We start from the raw sequence: 12,692 nt of genomic DNA on the forward strand, positions 1-12,692 counted from the left end.
AGTCCTGTTCCCAGCATGCCAGTCAGGTCTCTCCGCATTCTGCCTTTGAGGGGTGTTTGCTTCTGCAGCCAGGCTGTCCACCCTTCAAGGGATGTTTGAATTAAAGGGGAGCAGGCTGGTTGGATTTCAGAAATGTTAATTTGCATTAGTAGTTCTACACACTTAAGAGACCATTCTGGATTAAACAGCAGTAATTGTTGGCCTGTGTTCTTCACTACATAAGGGCCAATCTCATAAACCTTTGGCTCAGATTTAAGTAATGTGACCTGGGTTTGGATCTGATTGTCAGAGTAGGTAGTAGGCCTAGCCATGGCATTTATCTGGAATTTGAATGAGAGTCTATTGCTGTCTTGGCCCCAAAGACAAACCACTTCCACAGTCTGTACTAATGTAAAATTATACCAGCAATCCACTTCACTTGAATAACTACAGATTTCACGGTGTCTGTCTGTAAGGAGTAGTTGAGACACTGATTTGGATTGCTTTTCTATGAGTAATCCCGTTAATCATTCGGCATTCTATCTTGATTTTTTCTCCTACAGTCCCCTGGAGCTGCCAAGTTCTTTGTTTTTCCCATTTTTGCTTTGTATACACTTGGTTTCTGTGCATGACTACAGTCAACAGGTTTAAATTTTTTATATCAGAATATTTCCCCATGAGTCCAGTAACCCGCATAAAGGCTTGGGACCATATGTCTTCTCTCCTATGAATAACTTCCTAGCTGAAGGTTACAATTATAACTGTGAGAAAAACAATTTTCTGGGTTATACTTGCATGCCGCCTTGACATTTTCATTTTGTTCGGGTGAACTTCAATTTCAGTTCATCATCCCCAGGGGTCACTTTCCAAGGGGGTCTCTGGAGCCTTCTTTACTTGGGTGTGGTGAATCCAGGCACTCTGTTCTCTGATCTTAATTGCGGTGTAAGTGGTGAGAAGCACCTGGAATGGTCCTTCCCACTGTGGTTCCAGAGTCTTTTCTGTAAGAGACTTAACATATACATAATCTCCAGGCTGAACGTCATGTACAGGACCGTCCAAGCCTCGACTTCGAGTTCCAGCCACATGTTTTCCAATTTCTCTAAGCTGTTTATCTAAGGCAATCATGTAGGTGGTTAGCGTCTCTTCTCCTATTTGGGTAGATATGCCTTTCTGTACCCCATATGGTCTCCCATAGAGTATTTCAAAGGGACTTAACTTTTCCTTAATTCTGGGCTTGGTCCGAATTCGTAACAATGCAAGTGGAAGAGATTGGGGCCAGGGTAGGTTAGATTCTTGCCCTAATCTCACAATTTGCTGTTTAATCAAATGGTTCATTTTCTCTACTTGGCCACTCGACTGGGGATGGTATGGAGTGTGTAGTCCCCAGTTTATGCCTAAATGTCGGCTAGTTTGTTGTACCACCCTTGAAATAAAATGTGGTCCCCTATCTGAGGATATCGTGGCTGGAACTCCAAAGCGCGGTATTATTTCTTGTAGTAACACCTTGGTTACTTCTCGAGCCTTAGCAGTCCTAGTAGGAAAGGCTTCTGGCCATCCTGAAAAAGTATCTGTTAGCACTAATAAATATCGGTACCCCCCTTTTCTTGGAAGTTCTGTGAAATCAATTTGCCACTGCTGTCCAGGCCCATGACCTCTCCCAGTCTGGCCCATTTTTGGTTTGGGGGTGTTTTTGGGATTAGTCTGGAGGCAAAGGTTACACTGTCGAGTTACTTGCACAACAGTTTCATATAAGTTTCTGGTGATAATTTTCTCAATTAAGTAGTTATATAAGGCATTTGTTCCCCAGTGTGTTTTCTGGTGTTCCTCTCTAACTACGGCCCATAGCAAATGAGAGGGAATAACTAATTTTCCTTCTGCATTGATAGCCCATCCCTCTTGGTTAAATGTTCCCCTTTCATCTTTAATCAATTTCTTGTCTTTTTTATTATATGTTGGCTTACCCTCTAGGGAAAGTTGTCCATCCGGGATCAAGGCTCCAGTTATTGTTACCTCACCTTTTGCTGCTTCTTTTGCCTCTCTGTCCGCCAGTTCATTTCCTCCTTCCAATTCTGAGCTCACCTTTTGATGCACCCTTATGTGCATGATTGCTACCTTCTCAGGTAGCTGGACTGCTTCCAACAGCCGCATTATTTCTTGTGCATGTTTGATGTTCTTTCCATGCGAATTTAACAGTCCTCTTTCTTTCCAAATGGCCCCGTGTGCGTGCACAACTCCAAAGGCATACCTTGAGTCTGTATAGATGTTTATTTTCTTTCCTTTTGCCATCTCTAAGGCACAGGTTAGGGCGATTATTTCAGCCTTTTGTGCAGAGGTGTTTGTTGGCAGAGGTCCGGATTCTATCGCCTCCTGGCAGGTGGTAACTGCATACCCAGCATGCCGCTTTCCACTGATGACGTAGCTGCTTCCGTCAGTAAACCAGGTCTCTGTGTTGCTTAAAGGGGTATCCTTTAGGTCCGGGCGGCTGGAGTAGGTAGCTTCGATAGTCTCCAGGCAATCATGGCGTACCGGTTCCCCTTGATTTCCACTGAGAAAGGAAGCTGGGTTGACAATGTTAGTTACCACTATTTCTACATCATCTTGTTCTACCATGATGGCTTGATATTTCAGGAACCGTTGTGGGGAGAGCCAGTGCCCACCTTTCACTTCCAGCACCGCGGACACTGTGTGGGACACCAGCACAGTCATTCTCTGGCCCAAGGTGAATTTGCGTGCCTCCTGGATGTTTAGCACAACTGCTGCAACAGCTCTGAGGCACCCAGGCCATCCTTTGGCTGCTGCATCTAGCTGCTTAGAGAAATAGGCAACTGCCCATCGGTATGGGCCCAGGTCTTGTGCTAGTATTCCCAGGGCGATCCCTTGCTTCTCATGGGAAAATAGAAAGAATGGCTTACTCACGTCTGGAAGTCCTAGAGCTGGAGCTGACATGAGGGCATTCTTCAGCTGGCTGAAGGCCCGCGTGGCCTCCTTTGTCCACTGGAGATCTCTGCTTTCCTTTGTAATGAGCTCATATAGTGGTTTTACAAGCAGCCCGTAATTGTAAATCCACAGTCTGCACCACCCTGTCATCGCCAGAAAAGTCCGTAACTCTTTCACTGTCTGGGGTTTCGGGGTTTGGCATATCGCTTCTTTGCGATCTTGCCCCAAAGTTCGTTGCCCATCACTGACTTCATAGCCCAGATAGATCACTTTTTGTTTCACCACCTGAGCCTTTTTCTTGGATACCCTGTACCCTTGGAGTCCCAGGAAGTTTAAAAGGCTTACCGTCCAGGCTGTGCAAGCTTCCTCTGTTCGGGTAGCTATTAGGAGATCATCCATGTACTGCAATAGCTTCCCTTCTTCTGGTGGGGCTTCCCAGGATTCTATGTCTTTTGCGAGCTGTTCTCCAAACAGGGTGGGACTGTTCTTAAATTCCTGAGGCAACACCGTCCACGTGAGCTGGGTTTTGTGCCCACTCTTAGGGCTTTCCCATTCGAATGCAAAAATGTTCTGGCTGGCTTCATGGAGAGGGAGGCAAAAGAAGGCATCTTTTAGATCTAAAATGGTAAACCAAGTTAGCTCTGGTGTTAAACATGTTAGCAGAGTGTAAGGGTTTGCCACCACAGGATAGAGGTCCTCAGTTATCTTGTTAACAGCCCGTAAATCCTGTACCACCCGGTAAGATCCATCAGGTTTATGGACAGGCAGGATAGGAGTATTGAAATCAGACTGGCATTCTTTTAGCAATCCCAACTGTAAGAATTTTTCAATTATTGGGCCAATTCCTTCCCTGTCTTCCCTTTTAAGGGGATACTGTTTAATTCTAGCTGGTTGTCTCCCTTCTTTGAGTTTGATCTGTATTGGGGTTGCTATTTTGGCTCTCCCAGGTACATCTGTGGCCCAGACTCCTGGGAACACTTGGCCCATTATCTCTTCCCTAATTTCCTCTACAGGGTCTTTGGTTGTTAATATTAGGCTCAGTATTTCTACATACTGTTGGTCATTTACCTCCAGAATAACTTCCCCATTCCTAAAAATAATGGTTGCTTGTAATTGTTCTAATAAATCTCTTCCCAAGAGTGCTTTTGGAGAATTGGGTAAATATAAAAACTTGTGAATACCCCATTGTTTCCCGATTTTATATTTCAATGGCTTACAAAAATAAGCTTTTTCAGATTGGCCAGTTGCTCCATGTACCACAATTTAGTCATCCCCCACAGGCATTAAAGCTTTATTTAAAACTGAATATGTTGCCCCTGTATCCACTAAAAATTCTATTTCTTTTTCCTTGTCCCCTAGCTTCATTATAACCAGTGGATCTGCTAGGGTGGAATCCCCCGGTCCTCTTCAATCTTCTTTCACGTGTGCAACCACCCTCCCCCTTCCTCAGTTTCCCTTGTTCTGGTGGTCTTCTTGTCTTCTTTCTGGGCACTCGTTTTTCCAATGACCAAACCTCCCACAAATCGCGCATTGGTCTCTACCTAGCCAGGGTGGGCCTTGTCTGGGAGGTCCTCGTCTGGGAGGTCCTTGTCTAAGTTTTTCTCTATTCCCTTCTTTTACTACTGTTACTAATTTCTTCATCCCTTGCTTGTAACCTTCTTCTCGATTACTGAATACCCTCCAAGCTGCATCTAATAGAGTTTCCAGGTTCCTCCCTTCTGGCCCCTGAAGTTTCTGCAATTTACGTCTGATATCTCCTGTGGATTGTCCTAGAAACAAAGATACCAGCTGTTTTACCCCTACCTCGGTCTCAGGATCCAGCTATGTGTTACGGCGCATTGCATCCCTCAGACGATCCAGGAATTCGGATGGTGACTCGGAAGGACCCTGTCTTATTGCGTACAAAGCTGACCAGTTTAGGGTCTTGGGAATAGCCCTTTCCACCCCTTTTGCTATCCATTCTTGATAACCTTTTAATTTCTTTAATTCAGCTGTTCTATTCGGATTCCAGTGTGGTTCCTGGAGTGGGAAGTAATCTTTTACATCTAATTGTTGTGTTTTGTAATAGTCCTCTGCCAAGTCTCGAGCTGTTTTCAAAACTAGCTGTCTTTCTGTCTCTGTTAGTCCACCCAATAGTAATTGTATATCAGCCCAATCTGGATTATGCTGTTTAATTATAAGTCGCAAGCGCTCAGCAGTACCTGCTGGATCACTTCGGTAATTTTTGGCAACGTTATACCATGCATCTAGGTCAGCAGTAGAGAAAGGTACTCTAATCAACATTGTATCCCCATCAGGTGCCACTGCCTCTCTCAGAGGTGCCATCAGTACCTGTTTCCTGCTTCGGGACGAGACAGGACTGCCCGGGGGAGAGGGGGTTGGCGTTGGTGTTCCTTCCGAGTCTGCATCCTCTTCCTGTCTCCTAAGGGGAGGCTTAAGCAAATTGGTTAATTCATCATAATCTTGTCCCTGAGCTGCTGCTTGGTAGACTTTGTCTGACCTTGTACATCTCTGACCTATACTGCATGACGAGCAGCATCGCTTAATTCTTCTTCGGCCCTTTTTATTTTCCTTTTCCAGAGCTAACACCATAAGATCACTGGGGGGTTTGATTCCACAATCTCTCTGCCATTCAGGGTGTTTTCGGAGAGAAAAAAATGCGTCAGCGTAGGAAACTTCTTCCCATTTACCTTCCCGCCTCAGAAACAGCATTAACTGAAGCAAGGTATTATAATCTAAAGTTCCATTAGATGGCCATTTGGCTTCATTTTCTAATTTATACAGTGGCCACCACTGGGTACAATATTTTATAAGGGTTCTTTTATTTTCTGTGCCTCTGTTGGGGTTTTAGTTTAGTCTTAGTTTTTTTTCTGTTAAAGGAATTTTCTCCCATATGCATGTTGCTAGGGGACAAATAGCTGTACTTAAGAAAGATAAAAAAGGGAGTGGGGCGGGCCTGGCTACTCCTTTGTCTACACCTGGGTGTGGGGTCAGTTCGCTCTGAGCGTCCGGAGAGAGAAGCTGCAGAGAAAGGAGCTGCTGCTTCTTTCTTTTTGGCCGTTTTTTCTTCCTGCTGGAAACAACGCCGGGACCCCAAAAGCCGCTTTCCCTGCCCTGCTGGAGGCCGGGTTGTGGCTGCCCTGCCCCGCTGCTGCTGCTTCGAGTTTTCGCTACGCTGTAGCTCTGCTCGCCCTGCCTGCCTGGACCTCCGTGGGGTTTTCCCATCTGAATACATCTCATCTGCCACCCGGGATTTGTGCTCGTCCCTGCCGTTCTAGCCTGCTGCTCCCGCCTGCCGTTCCAGCCTGCTGTTTCCTGAGAGTCCGGGATCGGCTGCCCAGGGGTTTGTGAAGCCTTTGTTCCATCCCTCCCGGGATCCCAGGGCACGGGTGCCGCGTGTTTCCCGAGCTCGCTCCGGAGCGCCCCCTGCAGCCGCGGGGGAACCGTCGCACCTGCCCTGCTCACCGGGAGCCGCCAGCGCCCCTGCCGGCTGCGAGCGGAACTGCACCCGAGGGGAAAGGGCCTGACAGCCAAGAAGGCTGGGACTGGGTTTGTGTGTGCTGTTACTGCCATAGGTGTTGTTGTTTTGTTTGACTGGTTATATACATATATATATATATATATATATAGCAAAGAACTGTTATTCCTATTTCCCACATCTTTGCCTAAAGGCCCTTGATTTCAAAATATAATAACTTGGAGGGAAAAGGGGTTATATCTGCCACTTCAAGGGGGGGCTTCTGCCTTCCTTAGCAGACACCTGTCTTTCAAAACCAAGACAGCCTCCAGCTCCTACTATCTCCTTCCAATGTGCCAAAATACAGCCGAGCGGGCTTGCTCTGGGGATTTCCTTACTTTGTCTGGTTCCCATCCTATTCAGAGTTTGAGTTTACTCAAATACTGTGCCACCCCCTTCGGGTCACCTGTATAGTGTATAAGTCACTCTTTATAAATTCTCTTGTGCCTTCTGCCAAGCCTGCTTTGCTGCTGCTTGAAATCCCTTTTTTTTTTTTTTTTTTTTATCTTTTTTCAAAAGTCTTTAGTATCTCCTCCCAATCTGTTACACTATTTTGGGGATGTGATGCTCCTTCCCACACAAAAGTTTCAACACAAAATGTTCCTTGCTTTCCCCACACTCTGGGCACAGATCTCTGCCGAATAAATAGAATTATAACATCTCCGACTTCCACAAAATTCGCACTGAGCTAAAATCCACAGCCGGTGTGGATCTGGAGTTTTCTTACACCCACACACAAAGCCGGGAGTCCTTTCTGTCACTCAAGCAGATAGGACACATGAATGGAGAGAGTCAGGGCTGTGCTTTTATCATATAGCTACTGGGGGGTAACGACCTCCCTCCCCGCTTAGCTGCTGTTGTTTCTATCTGTCCCCTAGTTTTATCTCGACTCCACCCAAATTTTTTTTTTTTTCACACTCTCTCACAGTTCTTTCCCAATTTCTTCCCGAACCTCCCAAATCTCAGGTACCAAATGCGACTTCCCACACACAATCTTTAAAATCTCAGGCTCAAAATAAAAGGTTCTGATACATCCACAAAAACAAGTTATTCCACGTACTCTTTCAAACTCTAAATTCTCTGCTGCTGGTTGTTCCCAATCAAGAGCCACTAATCTTTTTGCAGAGGTTCTCCCAGCCACGATTCCAAATTCAACAAGCAAGCACTCCCCCCCAAACAATTGTCTCAATATCACACTCTCAAACAACACACGGCAACACGCACGCTCCCGTTTTACAAATGAATAGGCGACCTAATACACATCTGCACACATCAAAGCAGTCCAACAACAACCAATGTCCACATAGACATGTAAGCAACACAACAACATTCAAACCAGCTACTAGTAGCAGAAATGTTGGCAACACTCGCTTGTAATGGTTTCAGGGTCCCTCTTATATTTTCCCAACACGGTAACAAGTTTCGGTGGGACCCCCCCCTTGGAATCATCCGATCCGCTCCCAGGATCGCTAGCGGCTGCTCTATCGGTCAGCGATTCCCCCTTGCCGGCTCCGGTAGCCGGTGGCTTGCAAGCCCCACCTTTACCCTCACAGGGACTGTGCTCTTGCGCGCGGGACGTCTCCTCGCGGCTTACCATCAGCCCTGGCCATGCGTACGACTTACAGGCAACCTAAATGCAAAACATACCGTTTATCCGCAGTTCCAGCAGGCCGTTGTCTGTCCGCCGCAGTGAGCGAGCCGAGGGGCGGAGATCCTCCAGGAAAGCCCAGGGGCGCGCCTAGGATGTCCGCTCCTCAGCCGATCCTGCAGCCGGACAGAGGTTCTCCTGGCTGCTCACCAAAATGAAAAGCGGAAAGAACTCCACTACTAAATAAGTAGTAAAGTAGGTATGTTTTATTCCAGCGCTGGGACACACGGGGGATCGCTCCTCCAAAATCATGCGTGCCGACAGCTGCATTCAGCTCGGTATTTATCGGGTTACAAGTTCCATATTCATTAAGTTTCGCAACACTCCTATACATATTCATCACCTAGCCCCGCCCAGCCTCGCTTCGTATTATAATGAACCCAAAAGTCATTTACATCCGCGTTGCGCTTGCACAGTGTTGTTTGGTGTTTTAGGTAGGGGTCTCCGAGGGTCTTTTTGATGAAGTCAGGAGGTCTTCCTCGTCCTGAACTTTTCACCTTTCTCTCCTGCGCATGCTCTTTTGTACCCCTGGCCTTTGAGACTGGTTTGAGCTAGTTCGCAGGATATCTGTCTGAGACTCCCCATGGTTTTATCAGAGGTCTCTTATCTTTTCTTCCTGCCCTGGTATGCTGACCAAGCTGGATGCATTGTTCCTGACAAACTAATCCTCCTGCTTCCCATCCCCCTGATTCAAGATGTGGTAGCCTGTTAACCCCCTGATTCTGTGATGTTGCCTCTGTTCCTTGCCCTAGCCCTGGCCATTCCCTCAGTTTCAACCCCGCCCAGTGACCGCCCTTGGGCCCCTGACAAAACAATCCTGCACCCAGACCACGCTGTTCTCTCTACCTCTGAACATCGCGGGGACAAGATATAATTAAAGCCATCTCAAACCCTCATGAGAGACCCTTCTCTACCTTCTTTACCATCCACTGCATTGTAACGGTGCTAGCTGCCCGAGCCAGATCGCAGGGCTGTCCGAAATGGACTCCGGGATGCGACTAATCGCATGGCCCTAGGAAACCCTTGCTGAGCTTTCAGGGAGCAGCAGCCTGCTAGGCAAAGTCCAGCGGTTACAACAGTTTTGCACCTGTGATGAAAAGAAAATGTTTTGCACGTGGTGCTGAGTAACTTTCGTAACACTTTAATAGTATTTTTCTAGCACTGCAAGCTACTTTTTCACATTTTAATACAAAACACGGTGTCTGTTCAAAACTTCTGGTAAATGTATGCATTAGTACATTTCTGAAGAATTCACTAGAGAAATGGGAGCTCTAATTTTCTTGTGTGTGGCCATTTTGCCACTCAAAGGTTATGGGAAAGAACTTTAAAATAGGGTAAAAAGCAATAGAATGTGAAATGAAATAAAAATAATTTCTCTCAGCATGGCTGATTAAGTACCACATTGTGAAAAATGAGGTTCACTCTTAGTAAAATTTAAAAAAAGTTTAATAAAAGGGACAATTAGGAGACAACAGCAAAAAGGGTGTTATGGCCAGGTGCTTTGGCAGAGCCAAAGGCGCACCTCTACATCCAAAAGATCGTCTTTAAAAGTACATATCTCATTGTATATTCATCACAATCATGCATGATTCATAAATTCTTTGGAGTTTCTGTGTATCATCCCATCAGCCTTATCTTCCTCTTTGGCTCTACTATGTCTCTGCTCCCTCCATAAATTCTTCTCTCTCTGGTTTCTGGTTTTCTTCTTCTCTGATAAGATCCTCCAGGAACGTGAAGACTTTCTCTGCCTATCTTTTCTAAACTGACTACATAAACAATAGACATTCTATATCATGTATTACATTACAGAACCTAGGTAAAGTTTTTTTAACATTATGTAACAGGCAAAAAGCCAACATCACAATACATTCATAACAATATCTCACTTTTCCTTTTTTTACAGATCATTTGGCTTGAGCAGTATCCCTTGTTTTCTAGCCTTTATTATTTGCTCATTTTTTTCACAAATCAATCTTGTTTCTTCAAAGGGGTCTTTGATATCATTTTGCTTCTTCAACACCATGATCTTTTGTGCCATTCCAGATGTAGCTAATTTTGGTTCCACAGGCATTGGTACTGTTTTCATGCCTTGGACTATGGTAGATATTAATCGAATAAAGCAGGGGATCAGGCAAGGGAGAAATATCAAGCCTGCGGTGGCACATAAAGCGAAGAAGCCTAGCTTCTTCCACCATTCTATTCTGTTATGAATGTATTGTGATGTTGGCTTTTCACATGTTATATAATTGTTATGAATGTATTGTGATGTTGGCTTTTTGCATGTTCCTTAATGTTAGAAAAACTTTACCTAGGTTCTGTATTGTAATGCATGATATAGAATGCCTATTGTTTATGTAGTCAGTTTATAAAAGATAGGCAGAGAAAGTCTTCACATTCCTGGAGGATCTTATCAGAGAAGAAGAAAACCAGAAACCAGAGAGAGAAGAATTTATGGAGGGAGCAGAGACATAGTGGAGCCAAAGAGGAAGATAAGGCTGATGGGATGATACACAGAAACTCCAAAGAATTTATGAATCATGCATGATTGTGATGAATATGCAGTGAGATATGTACCTTTAAAGACGATCTTTTGGATGTAGAGGTGCGCCTTTGGCTCTGCCAAAGCACCTGGCCATAACACCCTTTTTGCTGTTGTCTCCTAATTGTCCCTTTTATTAAACTTTTCTTAAAATTTTACTAAGAGTGAACCTCATTTTTCACAATTTGGTGGCCCGTACGGGGAAAAGGCCTCACCTCTGAGATCTCCCGGGGAACCCAGAGTGGGGGGCGCCCCCGCCTGCTTTTTGGCGCCCTCACTTTGTGTTTCCCAGCGTGGTCAGGGAGGTTTGCAGGTCAAACACCCGGAGGACAAGAGAGGAGACAAAGCAAAAAGAAAGGAAAGAAAAGGCTCCCTTAGATACCACGGTAATTAAACACGTAAAATCTTGTGCACTAAGACTCAGAGAAAGGTGAGTATTTTTTCTTTCCTCTTTTTTGGGGGGGATACGGGGGATGAAAGTGTGTGTATGAGACGCGGGCTGGTTACCCCAGACCTGCAAAGCGAGTGTGGAGCCTCTGAGGCTGCAGTTCTGCTCTCCCGTGAGGGAAGCAGTCAGTAAAGAGGCGAAGCGAAAGCTAAAAGGAGTGAGAGAACCCCCGGTCTAACTGGGACTGGGTTTCAGGGGAGGGATTGGACTCCTTGAAGGAGGGGAGTCAAGAGTTTCCTAGTACAAACCACGAGGAAACGAGACAAAAAGTAAAAGAACCCCTAAAGATTTGCCAGGTTGAGGATTATTCCAAGATATTTGGGTTTTGAGACTGCTGGATTGAGGATTAAAATTCCAAGAAATCGGGGCTTAATTCTGCTAAATTGAGGATTGATCCAAGAGATTTAGGTTTTAAGACTGCTGAATTGAGGGCTGATTCCAAGAGATTTGAGCTTAATTCTGCCACACTGAGGATTAATCCAAGAACTTTAGGTTTTGAGACTGCCAAATTGAGGATTAAATTCCAAGAAATGTGGGCTTGATTCTGCTAAATTGAGGATTACTCCAAGAAATTTGGGTTTTGAGACTCTCAAATTGAGGGTTGGATCTAAGTAATTTAGGCTTATTTCTGATAAATTGAGGATTAATCCAAGAAACCTGGAACATTGGGCCCAGGGGTGAATACTGGCCAATAATTTGAAATTAAAAGGTTCCTTAATCTTGTGTGGTTGTGACAGTGCTTGAGAAAGAGAAATTGGAACAATAAAAAGGAATGAGAATGAATGAAAATATATGTGATAGAAATGTTAAACCCTGAAATATAACTTTATTTTCTGGAGGGTGGCATATTTTATTAAGAGGAGGGAACTTTTGTATTCTAGGAGAAGAAAGGGAAAGAGGTGGTGGAATTCAAATAGTTGTTTGTTTTGTTGGGTTTTATTACAAAAGTGGGAAACAAAAGCCTGGGAAGGATAGATAAGATTCTGAGAAAATGGGACATAAAACTAGTAAGCAAGAGTCATGAAATAAAAAAGGGAATAGAGGCATGCCAGTGGAGATACCCCAGGAAAGCCCTCTGGGAGTTATGTTAGCTAACTGGAATACTAACCCAAGTACAAAGAAAAAGAGCAAAGTCAAAATGATACAGTTTTGTATGTTTGATTGGGCCGAGAAGGAAATAAGATCTGACCATGTTTTCTGGCCCAGGTATGGCTCTTTTGAAGTTTGGATATGTCAGGCTTTACAAGTATTTGTAAATTCAAAAGAACCCTTTAACACAGAAGGTGGCAAGTATGCCTCATGCTGGGTGGGAAACACAGAGTCTAAGGGGATAAGAATTTTTAAGTTGTCAGAGACCCCAGAAAAGGAGAAAAGGGAAAACAAGAAAGAGAAGGGCTGGGACCCCCTGGAAGCATTGCCCCCTCCATTCCCGCCTGCCCTCCCCCCCCCCCCAAGCCCAGGCTCCTGTTGCGCCACTCGCAGCTGCACCGCCGGTCTTGGGGCCCGAGGTCCTGCCCCTCATCGCACCATCCGCGGCTCCACCACTTGTCCCAGCGGCGGCGGCTCTGCCGGTAGCCCCGGTGTTCCCGCCTCCCCGTCCAGCCCCTGTGGAAACCCAGCCCAC

This window comes from Coloeus monedula (assembly GCF_965178545.1).
Source record: "Coloeus monedula genome assembly, chromosome: W".
Classification (NCBI taxonomy): Eukaryota; Metazoa; Chordata; class Aves; order Passeriformes; family Corvidae; genus Coloeus; species Coloeus monedula.